Source organism: Eulemur rufifrons, chromosome 30 (genome assembly GCF_041146395.1).
Source record: "Eulemur rufifrons isolate Redbay chromosome 30, OSU_ERuf_1, whole genome shotgun sequence".
NCBI lineage: Eukaryota > Metazoa > Chordata > Mammalia > Primates > Lemuridae > Eulemur > Eulemur rufifrons.
The window spans coordinates 97,222,118-97,249,209 of record NC_091012.1 but is presented as its reverse complement, the minus strand read 5'-3'; the positions used below and the strand labels follow the sequence as shown (position 1 = coordinate 97,249,209).

The window sequence follows — 27,092 nt, the reverse complement described above, 5'->3', positions numbered from 1 at the left end:
GATTCTTCAAAGAAAGAAATGTGGATTTAGCATTTGATTCAGCAATCCCACTACTGGGTATCTATCCAAAGGAAAAGAAGTCATTACCTCAAAAAGACACCTGCACTCATATGTTTATCACAGCACAATTAACAATTGCATAGATGTGGGATCAACCTAACTGCCCATCAATTCATGAGTGGATAGAGAAAATGTGGTGTGTAAGTGTACATGTGTGTGTATATCACACACAGTAACACACACACACACTGTCTCATATACACACGCCCTGGAGTACTACTGAACTATAATAAAAGGAAATGAAATAATATCACTTGCAGCAAATTGGTTGGAACTATAGACCATTATCCTAAGTGAAGTATCTCAGGAATACTCTGTGTTCAAATTCAGTAAGTTTTACCACATCATGTTTGTTTTAAAGCTGTGAATTTCTTCCAATATGATTGACGTGTTAGTATGCATATGGAGCATAAAGAATTTTGTTTGCTTGTGCGTGATATTGTTTGCAAGAACTAGGTGAATGTAAAAAACTGTGCTCAGTTGCACCAAGTTGAAAGAATATACAACATGCACCAAACACACATCCGAGTTTACCATGTGTTATGAGCTGCACCCATCCACACCTAGTTCTATGTCCTCTGTCTTTTACTGCTTCCCAGTAACTCATACGCTGTAACACTTTTGACCCTCCACTTCCAGAGCAAACTTCAAGCCTTTTTAAGGAAACTGCCATATTTATCATAATGTTTATATATTTATTAACCATTTTACATATATAGTGTTACCATGTTTAAAAAAAAAAAAACACCACATGTGTTTGTTACCACTGGTAAGGAAGCTAAACAATGTGTATACTGGGCACAAAGAGATGTAAAGGGCATTGGAAACCAAGAAGTGGGGAGGATGGGAGGGAGGTATTAAAAACTTACCTGTTGGGTACAATGAACAGTATTTTGGTGATTTCCTTTCCTTTGAATAAATATCAGTGGTGAAATTGCTAGATCATATTGTAGTTCTTTTAATTGATTGAGAAATTTCCGTACTGTTTTTCATATTGGCTGTACTAATATATATTCCCACCAACAGTGTATGAGTTTCATTTTCTCCATATCCTTGCTAGCACTGATTTTTTAAATTTCGAGGTGTGTCCCATCTATTCCTATTTTGTTAAGTGTTCTTATCCAAAAAGGGTGCTGGATTTTGTCAAATGCTTTTCTGCATCTATTGAGAGGATCAAATGGTCTTTGTTTTTACTTCTATTATGTTGTGAATTGAATTACATTTATAGATTTGCATATGCTGAATAATCCCTGCATCTCTGGTATGAAACCAACTGGGTCATGATGGATTATTTTTTTGATATGCAGATGAATTGTATTTGCTAAAATTTTATTGAGAATTTTTTCATCTATATTCATAAGCGATATTGGTCTGTAGCTTTCTCTTTTTGTGTCCATTCCTGGCTTTGGTGTCAAAGTGATATTGGCTTTGTAAAATGAGTTGATTGGATTCCTTCCTACTCAATATTGGGGAATAATTTATGCAAGATAAATGCCAATTGTACTTTGTAGGTCTGATACAGTTGGGTGTGAAACCATCTGGTCCAGCATTTCTTTTTGTTGGATTATTTTTATTGTTGCTTCATTTTTGATACTTCATATTGGTTTGTTCAGGAATTCTATTTCTTCCTGATTGAGCCCAGGAAAGCTATATGGTTCAAAGAATTTTTCCATTTCCTCCACATTTTCAAGTTTATGTGCATAGAGGTTTTTATAGTACTCAGAGATGATATTTTGTATTTCTATGGTGTCAGTTGTGATTTCTTCTTTTTCACTTCTGATTGAGCATATTATAGTTCTTTCTTTTCTGTTTCTGGTTAATCTAGTGAGAAGCCTGTCAATTTTGTTTATTTTTTCAAAGATAAACTTTTTGTTTCATTAATCTTCTATATAATTCTTTTTTTAAATTTCATCTTATTATTGGGAATACAGAATTTCCCGTTAAATACATTGCCCATGTACTGCCTGTCCCCCCAAGTCAAAGCTCAAGGTGTGTCCATTCCCCAGACAGTGCGCATTGCACTCATCATGTAGGTATATACCCATCCCGTCCTCGCATCCCCCCCTCCCTGAGTCAGCACCTTCAAGCGTGACCATTCCCCATACCGTGTGCAATGCACTCATCATGTAGGCATACACCCATCCCCTCCCCCCTCCCCCACCTCAGTCTGATATCCGATTGGTATCATTCCCAGATGTGAATTTAGGTGATGATAAGGGAAACCAATTTGCTGGTGAGTACGTGTGATGTTTGTTTTTCCATTCTTGGGATACTTCACTTAATATAATGGGTTCCAACTCTCTCCAGGAGAACCACAGAGATGTCGTATCTTCATTATTCCTTATAGCTGAGTAATATTCCATGGTATACATATACCACAGTTTACTAATCCATTCATGTATTGATGGGCATTTGGGTTGTTTCCACATCTTTGCAATTGTCAATTGTGCTGCTATAAACATTCGGGTACATGTGTCTTTGTTATAGAATGATCTTTTTTCCTTTGGGTATATGCCCAATAATGGCATTGATGGATCAAATGGTAGGTCTACTTGAATCTGTTTAAGATATCTCCATAATGCTTTCCACAGGGTTGCACTAGTTTGCAGTCCCACCAGCAGTGTATGAGTGTTCCTGTCTCTCCACATCCATGCCAACATGTGTTGTTTTGGGATTTTTTGATAAAGCCCATTCCACTGGAGTTAAGTGATATCTCATTGTGGTTTTGATTTGCATTTCCCTGATGATTAGGGATGTTGAGCATTTTTTCATATGTTTGTTAGCCATTCTTATATCTTCTTTTGAGAAATTTCTATTCATGTCATTTGCCCACTTTTTTTTTTGAGTTTACATAGTGCTTTCTGTTTTATTTTTTATTTTATTTTTATTATTATTTTTTTTATTTTATTTGTTTTTTTTTTTCATCTTATTGTTATGGGGGATACAGAATTGCAGGTTACATACGTTGCCCATGTACCGCCTTTCTCCCCAAGTCAGAGCTCCAGGCGTGTCCATTCCGCAGACAGTGTGGGTTGCACCCATCATGTAGGTATATATCCCTCCCTGACCCACCCACCCTTCCTGAGTCATGGAATATTGCCCACTTTTTGATAGGATTGTTTGATTTTTTCTTGCTGATTTTCCTGAGTTCTAAATAGATTCTTGTTATCAGTCCTTTATCTGATGTGTAGCATGCGAAAATTCTTTCCCATTCTGTAGGTGGTCTGTTTATTCTCATGACTGTTTCTTTGGCTGTGCAGAAGCTTTTTAATTTATTCAGGTCTCATTCATTTATTTTTGTTGTTGCTGTGATTGCCTTAGGGGTCTTCTTCATAAATTCTTTGCCTAGGCCAATGTCTGTAAGAGTCTTTCCTACATTTTCTTCTAGAATTCTTATTGTATCACGCCTAAGGTTTAAGTCTGTTATCCACCGTGATTTGATTTTTGTGAGAGGTGAAAGCTAAGGGTCCTGTTTCAGTCTTCTACATGTGGCTATCCAATTTTCCCAGCACCATTTATTGAATAGGGATTCTTGTCCCCAGAGTATGTTCTGGCCTGCTTTGTCAAAGATTAGGTGTTTATATAAGGATGGTTTTATATTTGGATTTTCTGTTGTGTTCCGCTGGTCTGTGTCCCCATACTTGTGCCAGTACCAGGCAGTTTTGAGAACCACAACCTTGTAGTATAGTTTGAAGTCTGGCAAATTAATACCTCCTATTTTTTTTTTTATTGCTTAAAATTGCTTTTGCTCTACGGGGTCTTCTCTGATTCCATACAAAGTGTATAATTATTTTCTCTACGTCTGTGAAAAATGATGTTGGTAGTTTAATAGGGATTGCATTGAATCTGTAGATCACTTTCGGTAGTATAGACATTTTAACAGTGTTGATTCTACCGATCCATGGGCATGGCATAGTTTTCCACCTATTTACAAGTTCTGCTATTTTTTTTTTATTATTTCTTGTACAATGATATGAAATAATATGGGAAATATTCATGATAAATTATTAAGTGAACAATGCAAGTTAAAAACAACAGTTTCATATTTTTTTCCCCACCCCCCCTTTCCCGAGTCAGCACCTTCAAGTGTTACCACTCCCCAAACGGTGCGCAATGCACTCATTGTGTAGGCATACACCCATCCCCTCCCCCATCCCCCACCTCAGTCTGATGTCCAATTGGTGTCGTTCCCAGATTTGTATATAGGTGATGTTCAGGGAAACCAATTTTCTGGTGAGTACATGTGATGCTTGTTTTTTCATTCTTGGGATACTTCACTTAATATAATGGGTTCCAACTCTCTCCAGGAGAACCATAGACATGTCGTATCTTCATCATTCCTTATAGCTGAGTAATATTCCATGGTATACATATACCACAGTTTACTAATCCAATCATGTATTGATGGGCATTTGGGTTGTTTCCACATCTTTGCTATTGTGAATTGTGCTGCTATAAACATTCGGGTACATGTGTCTTTGTTACAGAATGACCTTTTTTCCTTTGGGTATATGCCCAGTAATGGGATTGCTGGGTCAAATGGCAGGTCTACTTGAATCTGTTTAAGATACCTCCATAATGCTTTCCACAGGGGTTGCACTAGTTTGCAGTCCCACCAGCAGTGTATTAGTGTTCCTGTCTCTCCACACCCACGCCAACATGTGTTGTTTTGACTTTTTTTGATAAAGGCCATTCTCACTGGGGCTAAGTGATATCTCATTGTGGTTTTGATTTGCATTTCCCTGATGATTAGAGATGCTGAACACTTTTTCATATGTTTGTTAGCCATTTTTATATCTTCTTTTGAAAAATTTCTATTCATGTCCTTTGCCCACTTTTTGATAGGGTTGCTTGACTTTTTCTTGCTGATTTTCCTGAGTTCTAAATAGATTCTTGTTATCAGTCCTTTATCTGATGTGTAGTATGCAAAAATTTTTTCCCATTCTGTAGGTGGTCTGTTTATTCTCTGGACTGTTTCTTTGGCTGTGCAGAAGCTTTTTAATTTAATCATGTCCCATTCATTTATTTTTGTTGCTGCTGTGATTGCCTTGAGGGTCTTGTTCATAAATTCTTTGCCTAGGCCAATGTCTGTAAGAGTCTTTCCTACATTTTCTTCTAGAATTCTGATTGTATCACGCCTAAGGTTTAAGTCTGTTATCCACCGTGATTTGATTTTTGTGAGAGGTGAAAGCTGTGGGTCCTGTTTCAGTCTTCTACAAGTGGCTAACCAATTCTCCCAGCACCATTTTTTGAATAGGGGTTCTTGTCCCCAGAGTATATTCTTTCCCGCTTTGTCAAAAATTAGGTGCCTATATGAGGATGGTTCTATATTTGGATTTTCTGTTGTGTTCCACTGGTCTGTGTCCCTGCACTTGTGCCAATACCAGGCTGTTTTAAGAACCACGGCCTTGTAGTATTGTTTGAGGTCTGGCAAATTAATACCTCCCATTTTGTTTTTGTTGCTTAAAATTGCTTTTGCTATACGGGGTCTTCTCTGGTTCCATACAAAGTGTATAATTATTTTCTCTACATCTGTGAAGAATGATGTTGGTAATTTAATAGGGATTGCATTGAATCTGTAGATCACTTTGGGTAGTATAGACATTTTAACAATGTTGATTCTTCCGATCCACGAGCATGGTATATTTTTCCATCTATTTGCAAGTTCTGATATTTCTTTTCTCAGTGTTTCATAGTTTTCCTTATAGAGGTCCTTTACCTCTTTAGTTAGGTATATACCTAGATATTTTGTTTTCTTTGTTGCTATTTTGAAGGGTATTGAGTCTTTAATTTGGTTTTCTGATTGACTGTTATTGGCATATATAAATGCCTCTGATTTCTGTATATTAATTTTGTAGCCTGAGACTTTGCTATATTCGTTAATCAATTCCAGGAGTCTCATGGTTGAATCCTGGGGGTTTTCCAGATATAGCATCATATCATCAGCAAAAAGTGAGAGTTTGATCTCTTCCTTCCCTATTTGGACTCCCTTGATTTTGCTCTCTTGCCTGATAGCTCTCGCAAGGACTTCCAATGCTATGTTGAAAAGTAATGGGGACAGTGGGCAGCCCTGTCTGGTTCCAGTTCTAAGTGGGAGTGCTTTCAATTTTTCCCCATTCAGAATGATGTTGGCTGTGGGTCTGTCATATATGGCTCGTATCATTTTTAGGTAGGTTCCATCTACGCCTATTTTGTTAAGCGTTTTTATCATAAAAGAGTGTTCAATTTTGTCGAATGCTTCTTCTGCATCTAATGAGAGTATCATATGGTTTTTGGTTTTGCTTCCATTTATGTGGTGAATTATATTTATAGATTTACATATGTTGAAACACCCCTGCATCTCTGGGATGAAGCCCACTTGGTCGTGGTGGATTATTTTTTTGATAAGTACTTGGATTCGATTTGCTAGCATTTTATTGAAAATTTTTGCATCTATATTCATGAGAGAAATTGGTCTGTAGTTCTCTATTTTTGTTGTGTCCTTTCCTGGTTTTGGTATCAATGTTATATTGGCTTGGTAGAACGTGTTGGGGAGAACTCCATCCTTCTCAATATTGGAGAATAGTTTATGTAGGTTGGGCACCAGTTCTTCTGTATATGTATGGTAAAATTCAGGTGTGAACCCATCTGGACCAGGGCTTTTCTTTTTGGGAAGGTTTTTTATTGCTGTTTCAATTTCGGTTCTTGATATTGGTCTGTTCAGGTACTCTATTTCTTCCTGGTTGAGCCTGGGAAGACTGTGTGTTTCTAAAAATTTGTCCATTTCCTCCGCATTCTGCAGTTTGTGTGCATAAGGATTTTTGTAGAATTCATAGATGATATCTTGTATCTCTGTAGCATCGGTTGTGATTTCTCCTTTCATGTTCCTAATGGAGGTTATTAGAGATTTTAGTTTTGTGCTCTTGGTTAGTCTAGCCAGAGGTGTGTCTATTTTGTTTATCTTTTCAAAGAACCAACATTTTCTTTTATTAATTTCCCTTATAGTTTCTTTGTTGTCCTTTTCATTTAATTCTGATTTCATCTTAGTAATTTCTCGCCTTCTGCTGGGTTTGGGGTCGTTCTGTTCTTCTTTCTCCAGCTCTTTGAGTCTATTCGTTAGGTTGTCTATTTGCAGGTTTTCTGTCTTTTCGATATAGGCATTTATGGATATGAATTTCCCTCTCAGGACTGCTTTAGCTGCGTCCCATAGATTTTGATAAGTTGTATTTCCATTGTCATTTAATTCAAAGAAACTTTTGATTTCCATCTTGATTTCTTCCTTTATAGAATAATTATTCTGGAGAAAGTTATTTAGCTTCCATGACTTTGAGTTAGAGTAAGGGTTTCTGTTTGTGATCATTGTTACTTTTATTCCGCTGTGATCTGAGAAGATGCATGGTATAATTTCTATTTTTTTGAATTTTTGAAGACATGCTTTATGTCCTAGGACATGGTCTATCTTAGAGAATGTCCCATGAGCTGATGAGAAAAATGTATATTCTGTGGACTTTGGGTGGAATGTCCTATAGATGTCAGCCATGCCCATTTGTTCTAGCATTCTATTTAGGTCCATTATGTCTTTATTTATTTTCTGTTTAGAGGATCTGTCCTGTATTGTCAGTGGGGTGTTAAAGTCTCCAGCTATTACAGTATTATTATCTATCATTTGGTTCAGATCTAGTAGGGTTTGCTTTATGAATCTAGGTGCACCTAGGTTGGGTGCATATATATTGAGTATAGTCATGGCTTCTTGTTGAATTGTTCCCTTGACCAGTATGTAGTAGCCATCTTTGTCTTTTATTATTTTTGTTGGTTTGAAAGCTAAGTTATTGGAAATTAAGATTGCCACACCAGCTTTCTTTTCGTTACCGTTTGCTTGAAATACCGATTTCCATCCTTTTACTTTCAGTCTAAATGCATCTTTGCTCGTAAGGTGGGTTTGTTGAAGACAGCAGATACTTGGATTGTGTTTTTTTATCCATTGGGCCAGTCTATGTCTCTCGAGCGGGGAATTCAAGCCATTCCCATTTATTGAGAAAACTGATTAGTGAGACAGTTTTTTGTTCAGCTTGTTGGGTAAAACTTCATTGCGATGTTTTCTCTCCTGAGCCATTGTGGTATCTGGAATTTCATCTTTAGCTCTTGAGTAGTTTTACATTTGTGTGTCTTTCTTGTGCTGATCCGTGTATAACTCTCTTTTGAGTACTTCTTGGAGGGCTGGTCTTGTCTTGGTGAATTCCCTCAACCTTTGTTTATCTGAGAATGTCTTAATTTCTCCTTCGTATAGAAAACTTAGCTTAGCTGGGTACAAGATTCTAGGCTGGGCATTATTCTGTTTCAGAAGCGTGAAAATGGGGCCCCAACCTCTTCTTGCTTGTAAGGTTTCAGCTGAGAAATCTGGCGTAATTGTGATGGGTTTTCCTTTGTAGGTTACCTGTTTCTTTCTCCTTACAGCTCGGAGAAGGGACTCTTTAGTGGATATTTTGGTCAGCCTGATGACTACGTGGCGTGGTGTTTTCCTATTTGCTATGAATCTCCCAGGGGTCCTTTGAGCTTCTTGAATCTGTATGTCTAGAGTATTGGCAAGGCCTGGAAAATTTTCCTCAATTATGTCTTCAAATAGCTTGTCCAACCCTTGCTTATTATCTTCTTCACCCTCAGGAATGCCAGTAACTCTCAAGTTAGGTTTCTTCACATAATCCCACATTTCTTGAAGACTCAGATCATTTCTCTTACTTTTTTTATCTATCTCTGTGACTGACTTATTTAGTTGGAAGGAGTTATCTTCAATTTCTGAGATTCTTTCCTCTGTTTGATCTACCCTGCTTTTGAGGCTTTCCACAGTGTTTTGTAGCTCTCTGAGTGAATTCTTCATTTCTAGGAGTTCAGTTTGGTTTTTCTTCAATATTTCAATTTCTTTAGTGAATTTTTCCTCCAAATCCTGTATTATTTTTGTGTTTTCCTTGTGTTGTTTATTCATTGATTCTTGTATATTATTCAGCTTGTTTATGATCCATAATTGGAATTCTTCCTGTGACATGTTGGTGTTTTGAGTCTGGTTTGTGTCAAATGTTTGAGAGCTGGTATTTCTCTTCGGGGGTGAGCTTTCTGTTTGATTCTTTGTGCTTCCTGTGTTTTTTCGCTGGGCCCTTCCCATCTAGATTAATCGTTGGATCTTTTCTTATAGATTTAGTCTGGTTAACAGCACTCTTTGTGCTCTATTCTTAGGCTGTGGAGCAGTCTAGATATATTGCTTCCTTTGGCAAGAGGGGAAGACTGTTGTGAATTGTTTAGAGATTTTTCTATTTCAGTTGGTGGGACTGCTTCTGATGGGTCCAATCTTAGAGGATTGGAGTGATCCAAGACTGCTTTGGCGAGTTAGGACACTGTGTTGTGATCTTTCAGAAGGCAGGCAGGGTCCACACTAGTAGTAGACCGAAATTCTCTTTGTTTGTTTGTTTCCCTTTGGTTCTTCCTCTATAGGGGTGTTTTCTGTCTCTATCTGCAGGAAAGATACTAGCTGTGGGGAGTGGATGGTGCCCTCGCTCGCTCAGCACCCCAGTTGCCGCAACTCCCACGGGCAAAAGTCTGCCTTGGCCCAATGTCCCCAGGGACCAGGCTCCACACTCTCACTTCTGGAGAAGTAGTCAATGTTTAGACATGGGCAGGGTCCCTATATAAGGTCTGTGGACCAGGGGAGGGGGGCGTCCAGGGAGCCTCTTGGCACCCTATAGCTCCGCAGTGACTTGGCTGTGGGCCCCAAGATGGCGATTTCACGCCCGCAGATCGCCGGCGTTGGGAGCGACTACTCAGGTTCCGGTATGTACCAGAGCCAGGGGCCTGGCCCGTTCCGAAGCTCACCGTGGGTTCCCAGTTAGAAGGCAAAAAGAGAGAAGAAATAAAGAAAAAGAAAAGGAAAAAAAAGGAAGAGAAAAGAAAGAAAAGAAGGAGAAGAAAAAGAAAGAGAAAAGAAAAGGAGAAGAGAAGAGGGAAAAAAAGGAAAAAGAGAAAAGAAAAAACAAAACCAAAAAAAAAAACAAAAGAAGCAAAATAAAACAAAACAAAACAAAGAAAAAACAAAAACCAAACAAACAAATAACACAAAGAGACCTAACCCAGAAACACCGAAAACACAAACACAAAAGAACAAAAACAGAGCTACACAGCACCACAGCACATCGCTAAACGAAGGGATACACAAATCTGAAGTATACAGTTCAGCGGCTCAATGATTGTGTTTTTGCGCCTTAGTGCAGCTCCGCCCCTTCACTCCCGCTCCGTTGGGTCCCGAGCGGCCACTCAATGTTTTTTTTACGTCTTAGCGCAGCTCCGCCCCTTCACGCTGAGCGCGGCCCCGGCGGAGATGGCGCGGGCCCAGAGACCAGCAGAGGGCGCCGGGGAGAGAGATTCGCTCGGCACCTTATGGCTCCCGAGCGGTTCCGCCTTTGCTTTCAAGATGGTGCCCACAGCGCTCCGGCGTCGGAGGGGGACCGGCTCCCCGGCAGGCAGAGACCAGAGACCGCCGCTGCCGGGGGGGTTGGCGGGCAAAGCCGCTGGGGGCCACCGGCTGAAGAACCACCGACAAAAGTAGTGCAGAGGTACAGCGCAATTCGCTGATCAGGGATCCTTCGTGCCCCTCCCCCCTGGCGCAGGTCCGTCCCTTCTCGCCAAGGGCTGTCTCAGTCGAGACTTCCCAGGTTCCAAGCTATTCTCCCGAAAAAGCCTCCTGTCTGCAATGCCCTACGTCTCCCTCGGTGATTCTGCTCTGGCTTGCGAGGGGGTCTCCAAGCAATTGGGGGTGGAGGTCAGTGAGGAGCGCAAGCCACTTTCCCTAAAGACTGCCCCCGCCCCACCTGGGGGCGGGCACAGCCGCCTGCACTCCGCTGGCTACTGTCTGTTCCGCGCCTTCCGCAGAGTTCTGCAATCTTAATTTCTGTTCACCTCAGACCTCACTTGCTCTGTTTGTCCCACGCTGATTCTCCGTGGATTCACACCGCTGTTCCTGTGTGGGAGCGGTCCCCTAGCGTTGTGGCAGGTCCGGATCCACGGCTTCCTCGCCGGAGCACAGATCCAAGCAGTCACCGCCACTCCGCCATCTTCCCGACCCCTCTCATATTTGTGAAGTTTTTGAAGATCCTTCTGTTATTTATTTCTAGTTTAGGGGGATTTTTTTATTTTTTTATTTCAGCATATTGTGGTGGTACAAATGTTTTGGTTACAGGTGGTACAAATGTTTTGGTTACATATATTGTTGCCCTTGAGTCCACCCCAAGTCAAACCATTATGTTTATAAAAGATATTTAAAAGAATTTTGATTTTCTTCAATTTCTGAAGATGTGTTTCATGGCCTAACGTATGATCTATACTGGCAATGTTTTGTGTACAGATTAAAAGAATGTGTAATCCATTGCTGTTGGATGAAATGTTTTCTAAATGTTAGATCCATTTGATCTAGAATGTAGTTTAAGGCCATTATTTCCATATTAATTTTCTGTCTGAATTATCTGTCCAATTACTGAAAGTGCAGTATTGATATCCCTAACTATTATTGTATTGCAGAGATCTCTTCCTTTAGATATATTAATATTTGCTTTATATATATTGCATTTTGGTGTTGGATGCATATATTCTGCTGAATTGATCCATTTCTCATTATATAATTATCTTCTTAGTCTCTTTTAACAGCATTTGTTAAAAATATATGATATATATTTTATATGATATAATTATAGCCAATTCTGCTCTCTTTCATTTCCATATACATGGAATATCTTTTTCTATTTCTTCAGTTTTAGTCTATGTGTGTCCTTATAGGTAAAATGTGTCTCTTATGGGCAAAATAATTTGTTTTTTAATGCATTTACTCTGTCTTGTAATTGGATAATTTAATCTATTTACCTTCAAGGTAAATATTAATATTAATAGGTGAGGATTGAGTCTTGCCATTTTAATTGTTTTCTAGCTATTTTGTAGTTCACATCTTCCTTTCTTCCTCTCTTACTGTATTATTTTTGGTTAAGTGATTTTCTTTAGTAGTATGTTATGATTTGGGGGGTTTTAAAAAAATTAGTGAATATATTATGGGTTTTTGCTTTGTGTTTACCATGAGACTTACAGAAAACATTTTATAGTTATAAAGTGTCATAACAACTTTATTTGCATCACATTAAAATTTAAAAAAAAATCCTCTATGTTATAATTTCCCTCCTTTTCCTATATTTTGAATTTTTAATGTCAAAATTTACATCACTTTGTACTGCATATCCCTTAATGTATTATTGTAGTTTTTGTTTTTGTTTTTGTTTTATTTTTATTTTTTTGTTTGTTTTTCAGCTCATTATGGGGGTACAAAAGATCAGGCTATATACATTGCCCATGCCTCCCCATTCCCCCGAGTCTGAGCTTCAGTTGTGTCCATTCCCTAGACAGTGCACATCACATTCATCATGTAGGTGTGCACCCCTCCCCTCCCCCCACCCCATCCCCCCCAGTCAGAACTTCAAGCGTGTCCATTCCCCAGGCAGTGCGCATCTCACTCAACAAGTAGGTATACACCCATCCCTTCCATCCAGCCCCGACCTCTGTCCGATACCCAATTGGTGTTCCTTAATATATTATTGTAGTTATTTTTATTTCAATAATTTTTTCTTTTAATCCTCATAGTAAAGATATATGTGGTTTATACCATGATTATAATATTAGAGTATTCTGAATTTGACTATATACTTGCATTTACCTGTGTGTTCTATGCCTTTGAATGTTTTCATGTTACTCATTACTTTCTTTATTTTTTTAATCTTGAAGAAATATTTTTAGCATTTTTATAAGCCCCTTCTGGTGGTGATAAACTCGGCTTTATTTGTATGGGAAAGTCTTTACCTCACTTCCATTTCTGAAGGATAGCTTTGCTAAGCATAATATTCTTGTTTGGTCAATTTTTTTCTTTAGTACTTTAATATATCATCCTACTTCCTCCTTGCTTATATAATTTCTATCAGAAGTCTTCTGCTAGTCATTTTGGCACTCCCTCATGTGTTATTTTCTTATTTTCTTTTACTGTTTTCAAGATCCTGTCTTTGTCTTTGATCTTTAATCATCTGATTATAGTATGTCTTGGGATAGTCTTATTTGGATTGAATCTGATTGGTGACTTTTGACTTATCTGGGTATCTATATCTTTTTCCAGGTTTGGAAAGTTTACTGCTATTACCATTTTAAGTAAGCTTTCTACCCCTTATTTTCTCTATTCCTTTTGGAACTGAAATGACTCCCAAATTTGCTGTTTTGATGTTGTCCTATCAATCTCATAAGCTTTTCATATTTTTTTCATTTTCTCTTCTGAGTGTTTACTTTATAATCACTTTTCATCAAGCTTACTGATTTTTTCTTATGCCTGATCTTTTCCACTGTTGATGCTATTTTATTTATTATTTTATTTATTGTGTTATAGGGCTCCAGGACTTGATTTTTTTTTATAGTAAATAAACTTTATTTATCTGTTCCTCCGAGATGACATTGCCAACAGTCACAGATTTGCATACAATAGTTATGTATTGACTATTTACAATTTACAGTAGTATTTTTTTCTCTGAAAAATATAAGTACAAAAGCTAAGTAAACAATGAGGTACTGCCATTTGGGATTTCATCATATGTCATAGCTTAAAGAACTAGCAAATAGTCTAAAAATATGGAATGCTTCACGAATTTGCGTATCATCCTTGCGCAGGGGCCATGCTAATCTTCTCTGTATCGTTCCAATTTTAGTATATGTGCTGCCGAAGCGAGCACTTGATTTTTTAATTATTTTAATCTGTTTAATTTCTCTGCTAAGTTTCTGAATTGTTTCTTTCTATATTTAATTGAAGTTCACTGAGCTTCCTTAAAATAGCTCTTTTGATTTCTTTTCAGCCAAATCATACACCTCTATGATTTTAGGGTCAGCCACTGGCACTTTATTTTGTTATTTGGTGGCATCATGTTTTCCTGATTGTACTTGATATTTTTGGTTGTATTTCAATGTCTTCACATTGAAGACATAGGTATTTATTATAGTAACTGCAGTCTGGCTTTGTCCGTGGTTGTCCTTTTTCATTAGGTCTGTTCAAATTGTTGTGGCTCCTAAGATCATGACTTCTGCACCCATTCTAGTGCCAGTGGACACCCTAAGCCAAAGTCTGATGTGGCTGATGTAGCCCAGGCTACAGTGTCATAAGGGGATGGAACTGGGATAAAGGTCTGCTATAGTGTTATAATACAGCAGGCCTGTTACAAGGTGTGATGGTGTGTGTGGCTTCCTCTAGGTCTCCGGGAATGCTCTTCTTGGACCACTTGGCTGGTTGATTGGTTCCCTTAGCTGGCCATGCTACTTTGGCTTGTGTCAGTGATGAGCGGGAACTGAGACACTGGGTTGTTTCATTTCCACAGCCAAGACCACGATCTTCCAGCTTGTTTCTTGGGTCATAGACAGATGTGTCTCCCAGTGGGGACCTGGGTGAACAGATCTGCTCTCAGATTGCAGTTGAGTAGGGCTGAAGATAATTTATAGATCTATTTCAGGATACACAATGTGAACAAGTTCTAGGGGTCAGCCTGCAAAGGCAGTACTGGATGTGCCTCCCTTCATGTTCCCAGGTGGGAAGATCTGTTCTCTGTCTGCAGACAAGTGGGGGCAAGACTGAGATCCAGGGCCATTTGAGGATCTGCTAAGGACAGAAGTTGACAAGCCTGCCACAGGGACTCAGATAGGAGCATCACTTGGAAGAACTTTGGCTGGGTAAGACTATACCCAGACTACAGATGGGAGGGGCTGAAAACAAGCTTCAAGGCTATTTCAGAATCTGCTGTGGAACTTATGTCAGAAAGCCCACCCCAGTAGCTTCATCAGGAAATACTATTAGCTGTTTCTTATGCAGGCAGAATTGCTGGCATACCACAGCTGAGAGTGGAATCTTACGTTCAAGTTTTTTCCCTGGAACTGTTGTGGAATGGAAACTGGCAAGCTTGTACTGGTGCTTCTCCCAGGATTTCCCTGCATAAGATGGATTACTCTGGGACTGCAGCAAAGAAAAGCTGGAACCAAGACAGGGCCCCTTTAGGATCTGCTGTGGGACAGAGGCTGGAAAGTGTGTCCTGATGTCTCTGAAGGTTGTATCTCCCAGAAATTCCTTGTATAAATGAAATAGTTCCCTGTCTATGGTAGAGAGGGAGCTGGAGCTCAAAGATCACCACTTTAGAATCTGATGTGGGATAGAGGCTGGCAAGCCTGTCTAGGTGGCTCAGATGGGTGCATCTCTCAGCTGCTCCCTGTACATGTGGGATAGTTCCCTGGCTGAGGCAAAGAGGGTCTGGAGCTGAGATAGTGCCTCTTCAGCATCTGATGTGGGATGGAGGCCAAAAATCCTGTTTTGGTTACTCACGTGGGTGTGTATGTGGGCAGCATTACTCCAAAGTTGCATCAGAGAGAGACTGAAGCCAAGACATGGTTGTTTCTGGATCTGATATAGAATGGAGGCTGGCAAGCCTGTCTTGGTGGCTCAGATAGGCTAGTGCCTCAGGAGATCTCTGTTTGAGTAGAATTATTCCCAGGTTGTGGCAGAGATGGGCCAGAGCCAAGACAGATCCCTATAAGGATCTACTGTGGGATGGAGTTTGGCAAGTCTGTCCTGGCGGATCAAATGGGCACATCTCACAGCAGTTCTCTGCATGGATGGGATTACTCATAAGTGGCAACAGAGAGGGGTTGGAGCCAAGATGAGGCAGCTTTAGATCTGCTATGGAATAAGGGCTGGCAAGCCAGTTCCAGTGGCTCAGAATAGTGCATCTCCCTCTGGATCATTGTTTGAGAAATACTATGCTGAGATCCCAGCTAAGAAGGGCTGGAGCCAAGTTATGGGTAACTGTTGCGTCCACTATAGAGACTGATAGGAGTGGGCAGAAGAGCCTGTTTGTCTAGGCCCTAGTGTGTGTGATTTCCCCTGGACCCTTTGGCAGATGATTTTGGTTGCACGAGCAAGGCCAAATGCGGCTGTAGCCTAGCATTTCAGAGAAAAGGGTTTTTCCAGGTTTGAACCGAGGAGCAAGATCAGTGGGTCTGCCACCTGGATGCAGGTCTGCACTCTCAAAACAACCCTAGATCTTGGGAATCACTGTGGTTTCATAAGCTTTTACATAAGTTTGAAGGATCCCACAAGCAGACTTCTGTCCATAGATAGGTGCAGAATTCTTGTTGTGGGGAGATAAGAGTGGGTGACCTCCTATTCCACTATCTTGCTCTGTATAACAATATTTAATATCATAATTCAACCTCTTAATGCAGTAGTATTTTCTGGTTTTAACAACCAACCTGTTGATGCCAAAAATTTTGTCACCACAAACATAAGATAAAACAGATAACCCACAAAGGAAAAGCTATCAGACTAACTGCAGACTTCTCAAATGAAACCCTTCAAGCCAGAAGGGACTGGGGACCCATCTTCAATCTTTTAAAACAGAATAATAGCCAACCTAGAATTCTTTATCTGGCAAAACTAAGCTTCACCTATGAGGGAGAAATAAAGACTGTCTGAGAAAAACAATCACTGATGGGATTTGCGAAGATCAGACCTGCTCTGGAGGAAGTAATCAGACCTGCATTAAACACTGAACAGCGCAATAGACACCTACCAAATTAAAATCACTCAAGAGTTAAAGTCCAGAACCCAGATTCCACAGTCGCTCAAGAGGTAAACAAAATAATAAGAATTTACCCAGGCCGGGCGCGGTGGCTCACGCCTGTAATCCTAGCACTCTGGGAGGCCGAGGTGGGCGGATCCTTTGAGCTCAGGAGTTCGAGACCAGCCTGAGCAAGAGCGAGACCCCATCTCTACTAAAAAAAAAAAATAGAAAGAAATTATATGGACAGCTAAAAAATATATGTAGAAAAAATTAGCCGGGCATGGTGGTGCATGCCTGTAGTCCCAGCTACTCGGGAGGCTGAGGCAGGAGAATCGCTTGAGCTCAGGAGTTTGAGGTTGCTGTGAGCTAGGCTGACGCCACGGCACTCACTCTAGCCTGGGCAACAGAGTGAAACTCTGTCTCAAAAAAAAAAAAAAAAAAAAAAAAAAAAGAATTTACCCAAAAATATGAACAGAAATCTACCCCAAATATCAATCCTCTCAATAAATTTGAATGGCTTGAATTGTCCTTTGAAGAGACATAGACTGGCTTAGTGGATAAAAAATTATAAGCCAAGTATCTGCTGTCTCAAGGAAATGCATCTAACACACAAAGACACTTTTAGATTCAAAATCAAAGGTTGGAAAACAAACTTACAGGCAAATGAAAATCAAAAGAGAGTAGGGATAACAATTCTGATTTCAGACAGCATAAATTTTAAAATAGCAAATATAAAGAAAGACAAAGATGTCCACCATATAATTGTGAAAGAAAAATCCAACAAGAAGACTTAATTCTTAACATTTATGCACCCAACACAGGAGCACTCACATATATAAAACAAAATCTGTTTCATCTAAATAGCATGATAAACAGTAATGCCACAGTAGCGGGGGATTTCAACACCCCACTGTCTGAATTGGACAGATCCTCCAAACAAAAAATAAGCAAAGAAATAATGGACTTAAACAGAGCTCTAGAACAAATGGGTCTACCAAATATCTACAGAACATTCCACCCAAACAAAACCAAATATACATTTTTCTCATCAGCTCATGGAACTTTCTCCAATATCAACCACATCCTAGGCCACAAATCAGATCTCAACAAATTAAAAAAAAATAGAAATCATACCATGTATCTTCTCAGACCGTAGTGGTATAAAACTAGAGATTAATTCCAACAAAAATACTCACCATTTCACAAAGTCATGGAAATTAAACAATCTATTGATGAATGACTACTGGGTCAAGGAAGACATCCAGGTGGAGATAAAAAAAATTCTTTGAATTAAATGATAACAGGGAAACAAATTATCAAACTCTATGGGATGGAGCATTCCTGAGAGGAAAACTAATAGCATTAAATGCTCACATCCAAAAGACAGAAAGCTCACAAATCAACAAACTAATAAACTGTCTCAAGGAACTGGAAAAAGAAGAGAAAATTAATTCTAGACCTAGCAGAAGAAAGGAAATAACTAAGATCAGATCAGAACTAAATGAAATTGAGAACAAAAGAATTATACAGAAGATCAATAAAACCAAAAGCTGGTTTTTGAAAATATAAACAAAATTGATAGGCCTCTTGCTAGATTGACAAGAACTAGAAAGCAGAGGACTTTAATAAACTCAATCAGAAATGAAAAGGGAGAGGTCACTACAGACATCATTGAAAGAGAAAACATTATCTTTGAATACTATTGAAATTTATATGCCCCAAAACTACAAAATGTGGAAGAAATGGACAAATTCTTGGAAACACACAATCTCCCTAAGCTCAATCAGGAGGAAATAGAATTCTTGAACAGATCAATATCAAGCACAGAAATTGGAGCAGCAATAAAAAAATCTTCCAAAAAAATAAATAAAAGAATCCTGGACAAGATGTGTTCACACCTGAATTTTACCAAACCTATGAAGAATATGAAGAAGAACTCATACCTATACTGCAGAAATTATTACAAAACATTGAGAAGGATTGTATTCTCCCCAACTAAATCTACAAAGCCAATATCACCTTGATACCAAAGCCAGAAAAGGACACAACAAAAAAAGAAAACTGCAGACCAATATCCCTCATGAATATAGTTGCAAAAATTCTCAACAAAATCTTAGCAAGCTGTATTCAACAGCACATCAAAAAAATAATTCATCATGGCAAGGTGGGCTTTATCCCAGAGATGCAAGACTGGTTCAACATATGCAGATCTATAAATGCAATTCACCACATAAATAAAAGTAGGAACAAAGACCATATGATTCTCTCAATAGACACAGAAAAAGCATTTGATAAAATCCAGCACACTTTTATGATAAAACCCTTAATAAAATAGGCATAGGTGAAACATTCCTTAAAGTTATTAAGGCCATATATGATAAACCCACAGCCAATATCATATTGAATGGGGAAAAATTGAAAGCATTCCCACTTAGAACTGGAACCAGACAGGTTTGCCCACTATCTCCACTTCTATTCAGCATAGTGCTGGAAATACTTGACGGAGCAATCAGAGAATAGTCGGGAATTATGGGTGTCCAAATGGGGACAGAAGAGGTCAATCTCTCACTCTTTGCTGATTATATGATATTATATCTAGAAAATCCCAAGGATTCAACCAAGAGACTCCTGCAATTGATAAACGAATTCAGTAAAGCTTCAGGATACAAAATGAATGCACAAAAATCAGTGGCATTAATATACGCCAATAACAGTCAAGCCAAAAACCGAATGAAAGATGCAATACCTTTTACAACAGTATCAAAGAAAACTAAATATTTGGGAATATATTTAATGAAGGAGTTCAGAGATATGTATAGGGAGAACTACAAAACACTGAGAAAAGAAAGTTTAGAAGATGTACACAGACGGAAATACCTACCATGCTCACAGATTGTTAGAATCACTATTGTTAAAATGTCCTTTCTACCTAAAATGATCCATAGAATTATATACAATCCCTATAAAAATTCTACCATCATTCTCTACAGATTTACAAAAAACAATTCTATGCTTCATCTGGAACCAGAGAAGACTTTGTACAGCCAAAGCAATTTTGAACAAAAAGAACAAATTGAGAGGCATCAGTCTACCAGAATTCAAACTTTACTACAAGGCAATAGTAACCAAAACAGCATGGTACTGGTACAAGGACATAGATATGGACCTTTGGAATAGGACTGAGATCCCTGATATAAAACCATCCTCATATTATAATCTAATCTTTGGCAAAACAGACAAAAATATCCATTGGGTAAATGAATCTCAATTCAGTAGAGATAGTGCTGGGAAAACTGGATACCCACATGCAGAAGATTGAAACTGGATCCCCGCCTCTCACCTCTCACAAAAATCAACTAATGATAGATAAGAGACTTAACCTAAGAGGCGAACCCTTAAGAATTCTGGAAGAAAATGTTGAGAAAAGTCTTTTACACATCTGCCTAGGTAAAAAATTTATGAAGAAGACCCCCAAAGCAATCACAGTAGTAACAAAAGTAAACGAATGGAACCTGATCAAATTAAAAACTTCTGCACAGGCAAGGAAACTATCATTAGTGCACATATATGGCCTACAGAATGGGAGAAAATATTTGCTTTCTACACATCTGATAAAGGGCTTAGAAAAAGAATCTATGAAAATCAACAAGAAAAAATCAAACAACCCCATCAGTAAATGGGCAAAGGACATGAACAGAAACTTTTCAAAAGAAGACAGACTAATGGCCAGCAAACATATAAGAAAGTGCTCAACATCTCTCCGCATCCTTGCTAACGTGTTATTTGGGGACATTTTGATAAAAGCCATTTGTGTTGGAGTTAAGTGATATCTCATTGTGGTTTTGATTTGCATTTCCCTGATGATTAGAAATGTTAAGCATTTTTTCAGATGTTTTTTGACCATTATTCTGTCTTCTTTAGCAAAGTTTCTGTTCATGGTTTTTGCTCACTTTCTAATGGGATTGTTTGATTTTTTTCTTGCTGATTTTTCTGAGTTATATGTAGATACTGGTTATCAACCTTTTATTAGATGTATAGCATGCAAATATTTTCTCCCATTCTGTAGGTTATCTGTTTGCTCTTGTGATAGCTTCCTTGACTCTGCAGAAGCTTTTTAATTTGATTGGGTCCCATTTTTTGTTTGTTTTTTTTTTTGTTGTTGCTGTGATTGCTTTTGTGATGTTATTCATAATTCTTTGCCTAGGCCAATGTCCATGAGAGTTTTTCCAACATGTTCTTCTAGAATTCTTATGATTTCATGCCTTAGGTTTAAGTCTGTTATCCATTGTGAGTTGATTTTTTTGTGAGAGGTAAGAGGTGCAGATCCTGTTTCAGTCTTTTACATGTTGCTGTCCAATTTTCCCAGCACCATTTACTGAATATTGATTTTTTTTCCACTGTGTATGGTTTTGTCTGCTTTGTGAAAGATCAGAGGGCAATATGAGGATGGTTTTATATCTGCGTTCTCTGTTCTGTTCAATTGGTGTATGTCTCTGTTTTTGTGCCAGTGCCATGCTGTTTTTCTTACTATTGCCTTATATGCAAAAGACATAAAGATCACAAATCAACAATCTAATGAATCATCTCAACAAACTTGAAAAAGATGAGCATACCAATCAAAAACCCAGCATAAGAAAAGAAATAACAAAATAAGAGGGGAACTAAATGAATTTAAGAACAAAAGAAGTATAAATAATAGTGATGAAACAAAAAGTTGGTTCTTTGATAAGAAAAACCAAATTGAGAGGCCTGTTGCTAGATTAACCAGAAACAGAAAAAAAGGACTCTAGTAAACTCAATCAGGAATGAACAAGGATAAATTGTACCTAATACTGTGGAAATATAAAATATCATTTCTGAGTAGTATAAATATCTCTATTCACATAAACTTGAATATTTGGAGGAAATGGACAAATTCTCATGGACAGCCTCCCCAGATTCAATCAGGAAAAAACAGAATTCCTGAACAGACCAATATCAAGTACCAAAATTTAAGCAGCAATAAAAAACATCTTCAAAGAAAATAAATTTGCTGGACCAGACTTTTCTCCACTCCAGTCCAGCGTGAAACCTACCACAGATGCTAGACAGGAAAAATCAGGACATTCTCCTAGCCAGAGACCATCCCTCAAGACACTTGCAGTGCCACTGGGAGAAAACCTCCGACTTCCAATTTCTCTCTGAGGAAGAAAGGAATGGACTATATGTCCAATGTTCTGACTTTTTGGAATGTGACCTGAGGAACTGGTTTCTGTCTTGTCTCAATCTTAAGCACTGACAGGAAGTGGGTACCTGGTTGTCTTTAGAACAAAAGCCTTCAAGAAATACCAGAAGATGCACTATCACAGACACTATGTGGAGCTTCAAGAACCATGGCTTATTACAGCATGCTAGTAGCTGCCGTATCACAGACGGATACAGGGGTGAGCTCCTCAGTAGAAATCATCAAACTTCTTCAATTAGGATATTACACAAACCAAGAGAGGTTGCTTCCCCAGAAAAAAGCTTGCCAATTCTATACATAGTACTGGAAGTCCTTGCCGGAAGAATTAAGCTAGAAATATAAATGAAAAGTATCCAGATCAGAAAGGAAGAAGTAGAATTTTCCTTGTTAGCAGGTGACATTATCTTATATATAGAAAGCCTTAAAGACTCCAGTAAAAAACTTAGAATTAATAAACAAGTTCAGAAAATTATCAGGAAACAAAAATCAACGTACAAAATTTGTTGAATTTCTATACATTAACAATGAACTATCTGAAAAGGAAATTAGGAAAACAATTCCTTTTATAATAGCATCAGGAAAAATAGAGTATTTAGGAATACATTTAACTAAGGTCGTGAAGGACTTGTACACTGAAAACTATAAAACACTGATTAAGGAAACTGAAGAAAAAAATTAAAAAGACACAATAAATGGAAAAACATCCCATGTTCATGTATTAGGAGATATAATATTGTTAAAATGTCCATACTATCCACAGTTGTCCATACACTCAAGGCAATCCTTATCAAAATCCCAAAGGCATTTTTATTTCTACAGAAATAGAAAAAAATTAAAATGCATGTAGAATCATTGCACATTGAGTAATCAAAAAGATTTTGAGGTCTTCCTGCATTTCTCTTGTGTCTGGTGGGAACCAGTCTGGCCCGCCTGTCCAAGCCACCAACAGGTGATCCCACCGGGTGCTGGGCCACAGAGAAATAGGTCTCTCAGTGCTGAACACTCTTGCAGTTGCTATAGGGGGAGGGACCCTGGCTACAGGCCAGCTGGAGCCCAAATTGCTTTCTGTGGTGCCAGGAATGGGAGAGATACAGCGGAGGAAGTGTCCAGGCATAAGAAAGCTGGCTCTCTGGTCCCTCGTGGCACCTTCCTGAAGGGTTAGAGCTTCTGTGTTCTGCTGCTTGCCAAAGGCACCCAAGTGGTGGTGGGGAACCCTCCTTACCCTTTCACTTGGCTCCAGGCTTCTCTGGATTTGGGCCACGTTGCCACTCTCCTCTCCTCTCCTTATTCCTCTTTCTTGTCTTCACAGCCCTTCTCAGATGGGTCCCTGGATGCCTCTGTTGTCTCTCCCTATGCTCTGCACCCAAACCACAAGTGCTCTAAGCTCTCTTCAGTCCAACCTTCCACCCTCCAACTGGAACAGTCTGATGAGTGCTATCTCTAGTTGGCCATTGTCCCCACCTATAGCAACAGTGTGAGTGCTCACTGCTGCCATGCCTGTTTATCTCCATGCTGGCATCTTGCAAGATTGTCTGCAGGCAGCTTGGACAGGCACCCTCAAGACCACTGCCCCCAGACATGAAAGTATTGCAGGGAGACTGTGGCCTCTCCCCACATAGCGAATATGTGAGTGCTTGGTACTGAGAGGACTGTTTCTCCCTGTGCTGGCATTTTGTGGGATCACCCACTGGCAGCTTGAACATGAGGGCCAGGCCAGTGCCCCCCAGACACGAAAGTGGTGCAGGGAGACCATGTCCCCATCTCTCCACAGAAACTGCGAGAGTGCTCTTTGCTGAAAGGCTTGTTTCTCTGTGGCAGAGGTGTGGCCCCACCTGTGCCTGCCACTGAGAGCATAGATGCATGCCAGCAGGTCAGACACATGGACAGTGAGGGAGTTCATGAGCCAGTTTCAGGCAGCACACACACTCAGACTGATCTGAGGGGAGAGGGCTTTGGAGTTCCAGGGAGAAAATGGAGAAGACACTCACCCCATCCCTGCAGAGAAATTGGGCAAGTGGAAAGGGCCAGAAAGAGCCTGGCCTGGGGTCTTTGCAATCTCAGGAATATGCCCCCTCCCCCAGGGATAGTACTTATGGCTTGGAGAGATTGCTCTGAACTGCATATCAGTGGTTCCCCCTAGCAGCCTAATAAGCAACCCGTGAGCCCCACTGAGGCTTAGCAAAGCCCCTGAGGCTCTGGCATTCCAACTATGATCTGTCTTGTACCTCCCACATCTCAGGGGGAGTAGGGACCAAGCAACTTCCTGGGAGCTTGAGGGTCCCTACTAAGGCTTGGGGCATTTCTGTACATCACTTCAGGGAACCAAAGCACAGGACCACAGGCACAAGACCTTACCTCCGCAGCTGGCTCCTCCAAGCAAACTGCAATCAATAATGGGGAAACAACCCCATAGCTAAACATATTGCCTTCCATCTCAAGAAATTAGGCAATGGTGGATTGGTACCCACAAATGCAATCCAAGAGCTCTAAGACTAAACTGGGGGATAAAACTCACTACACTCTGTCGGGAAGAGGTGAAGACAACAGGTCAGATTTAACATGATAGAGTCTTCAAACCTGCTAAAACACCCCAAAGGCAACACAGGATCAGCACTCCTATCCCCAGAGCAGTAATGGATTGATCTTTGGGGACTCAGAGACAGGGCCATAAGCCAACCCTGGCACACTCAAATCTTGATTAAGAGGCGAGATGAGAAGAAATCAGTGAAAGAACTCCTGAAACATGAAAAATACATCTCCAAAAGAAATAAAAAACTCCTTACCAATGGATACCAACCTAAATGAAATGGTTAAAATGACACATGAACAATTTTGAATATGGATTGAAGAAAGCTCAATGATATACAAGAGAAGATAGAAACCCAACACAAAGAAGAAACAAAAACAATGCAGGAAATGAATGAAAAGTTATCTAAAGAAGTCAAATCATAAAAAAACCAAACAGAAATTCTGTAAATGAAAAATGCAAAGAATTACAAAACACATTGGAAAGCCTTAAGAATAGGATAGAAGAGGAAGAAGAAAAAATCTCAGAGCTTGAAGATAACATCTATGAGCTAAACAAATCACTGGAAGAGAAAGAACAGAGAAATAAAAGAAATAAAGAAAGCCACAAAAAATATGGTATTATGTACCAAGACCAAACGTAAGCATCATAGGCATCCCTGAGGGTGAAGAAGAAAATATATAATAGTTAGATAATTTATTTGAGGGAATAATTGAGGAAAATGTCCCTGGCCTTGCCATAAATGTAGGTATCAATATACAAGAAGCACACAGGACTCCTGACAGATTTATCATAAAGAGGCAATCACCACAACACATAGTCATTAGGCTGGCCAAAGTAAACATGAAAGAGGCAGTAAGAAGAAAAGCAGTAAGAAGAAAAAAAGCAGGTAACTTACAAAGGGAAACCTATCAGACTAACTGCAGATTTCTCAACTGAAACCTTACAAGCCAAAAGGGACTGGAGACCCATCCTCAGTCTTCTAAAACAGAATAATGGCCAGCCTAGAATTTTGTATCCTGAAAAACTAAGTTTCTTATATGAGGGAGAAATAAAGACTTTCTCAGACAAGCAATTGATGAAGGAATTTGTGAAGACCAGATCTGCCCTTCAGGAAGTACTCATACCTGCATTATACTCTGATCAGTACAATAGACACCCACCAGTGTAAAATCTAAAGCTCAGAGTCCAGATACCACAATGGCTCAAGAGGCAAAACAAAGCAATAAGGGTCTACCCAATAGGATGAACATAAATCCAACCCACATATCAATTCTTTCAAGAAATGTGAATGACTTGAACTGCCAACTCAAGAAACACAGGCTGGCTGAATAGATAAAAAAAAAAAAATACAAGCCAAGTATCTGCTCTCTCCAGGAAACAGATCTAACACACTAGGACTCATTTAGACTCAAGGTGAAAGGATGGAAATCCATGTTCCATGCAAATGGAAAGGAATGAAAGTTGGTGTAGCCATTCTTATATCAGAGAGCAAAGACTTCAAATTAACAAAAGTAAAAAAATACAAACGTGATCACTATGTAACAGAGAAAGGAACAATTCAACAAGAAGACTTAACGATCATAAATATTTATGCACCTAACAGAGGAGCATACAGATGCTTAAAGCAAATCCTACTCAATATAAACAAAATGATAAACAGCAGAACCATAGTAGCCAGGGATTTCAACACCCCACTGACAGCACTGGGCAGATCCTTAAGCATAAAATAAGCAAACACACAATGGACTTAAACAGAACTCTAGAACAAATGGGCCCAACAGACATTTACATAACATTGTACCCCAAAACTACTGAATATACGTTTTTCTCATCCACTCATGGAACATTTTCTAAGATTGATCACATCCTAGGCCACAAAACAGATCTCAACAAATTTTTAAAAAATAGAAATTATACCATGTATTTTCTCAGACCACAGTGGAATAAAATTAGAAATCATTTCCAACAGAAACACTCATCTCTACACAAAGTTATGGACAACCTACTGCCCAAGGAGGGGATAAAGATGGAAATCAAAAGATTCTTTGAACTAAACAATAATGGGGGCACAAGTTATCAAAATCTGTGAAATACAGAAAAAGCAGTCCTAAGAGGAAAACTCATAGCATTAGGAGCCCATATCTAAAAGACAGAAAGATCACAAATCAACAATTTAATGAAGGCTTTCATGGAACTGGAAAAGGAGGAGCAAACCAAACCCAAACACAGCAGAAGAAAACAAATAAGCAAGGACAGAGTTAAATGAAATCAATGAGAACACAATTATATAGAAGATTAATGAAACACAAAGTTGATTCTTTGAAATGATAAAATTGACAGGCCTCTTGCTAGATTAACCAGAAATAGAAGAGAAAGGATCCTAATGAGCTCAATTAGAAATGGAAAAGGAGAAATTACAACTGATTTCTTGGAAAAACAAAACATCATCTCTAAATACTATAAAAATCTCTGCTCATAAAATTGAAAATGTGGAGGAAATGGAGAAATTCTTGGAAACAACCTCTCTATGCTCGATCAGGAAGAAATAAAATTCATGAAGAGACCCCTACCAAGCACTAAAATTAAAGCAATAAAAAAAAAATCTTTCAATAATAAAAGTCCTGGATCAGATGTTTTCACACCC

General features: G+C 39.0%; 1 protein-coding gene and 1 non-coding gene across 4 annotated transcripts in view; one reads left to right on the top strand and one right to left on the bottom strand.

The window, feature by feature from the left end:
• Positions 1-27,092, top strand: part of FAAH2 (fatty acid amide hydrolase 2) — a 140,788-nt gene that overhangs the window by 68,193 nt on the left and 45,503 nt on the right. The window lies entirely within an intron of this gene.
• Positions 13,723-13,829, bottom strand: LOC138379225 (U6 spliceosomal RNA). The gene has a single exon (XR_011232009.1). It is a non-coding gene; the product is annotated as a U6 spliceosomal RNA (small nuclear RNA).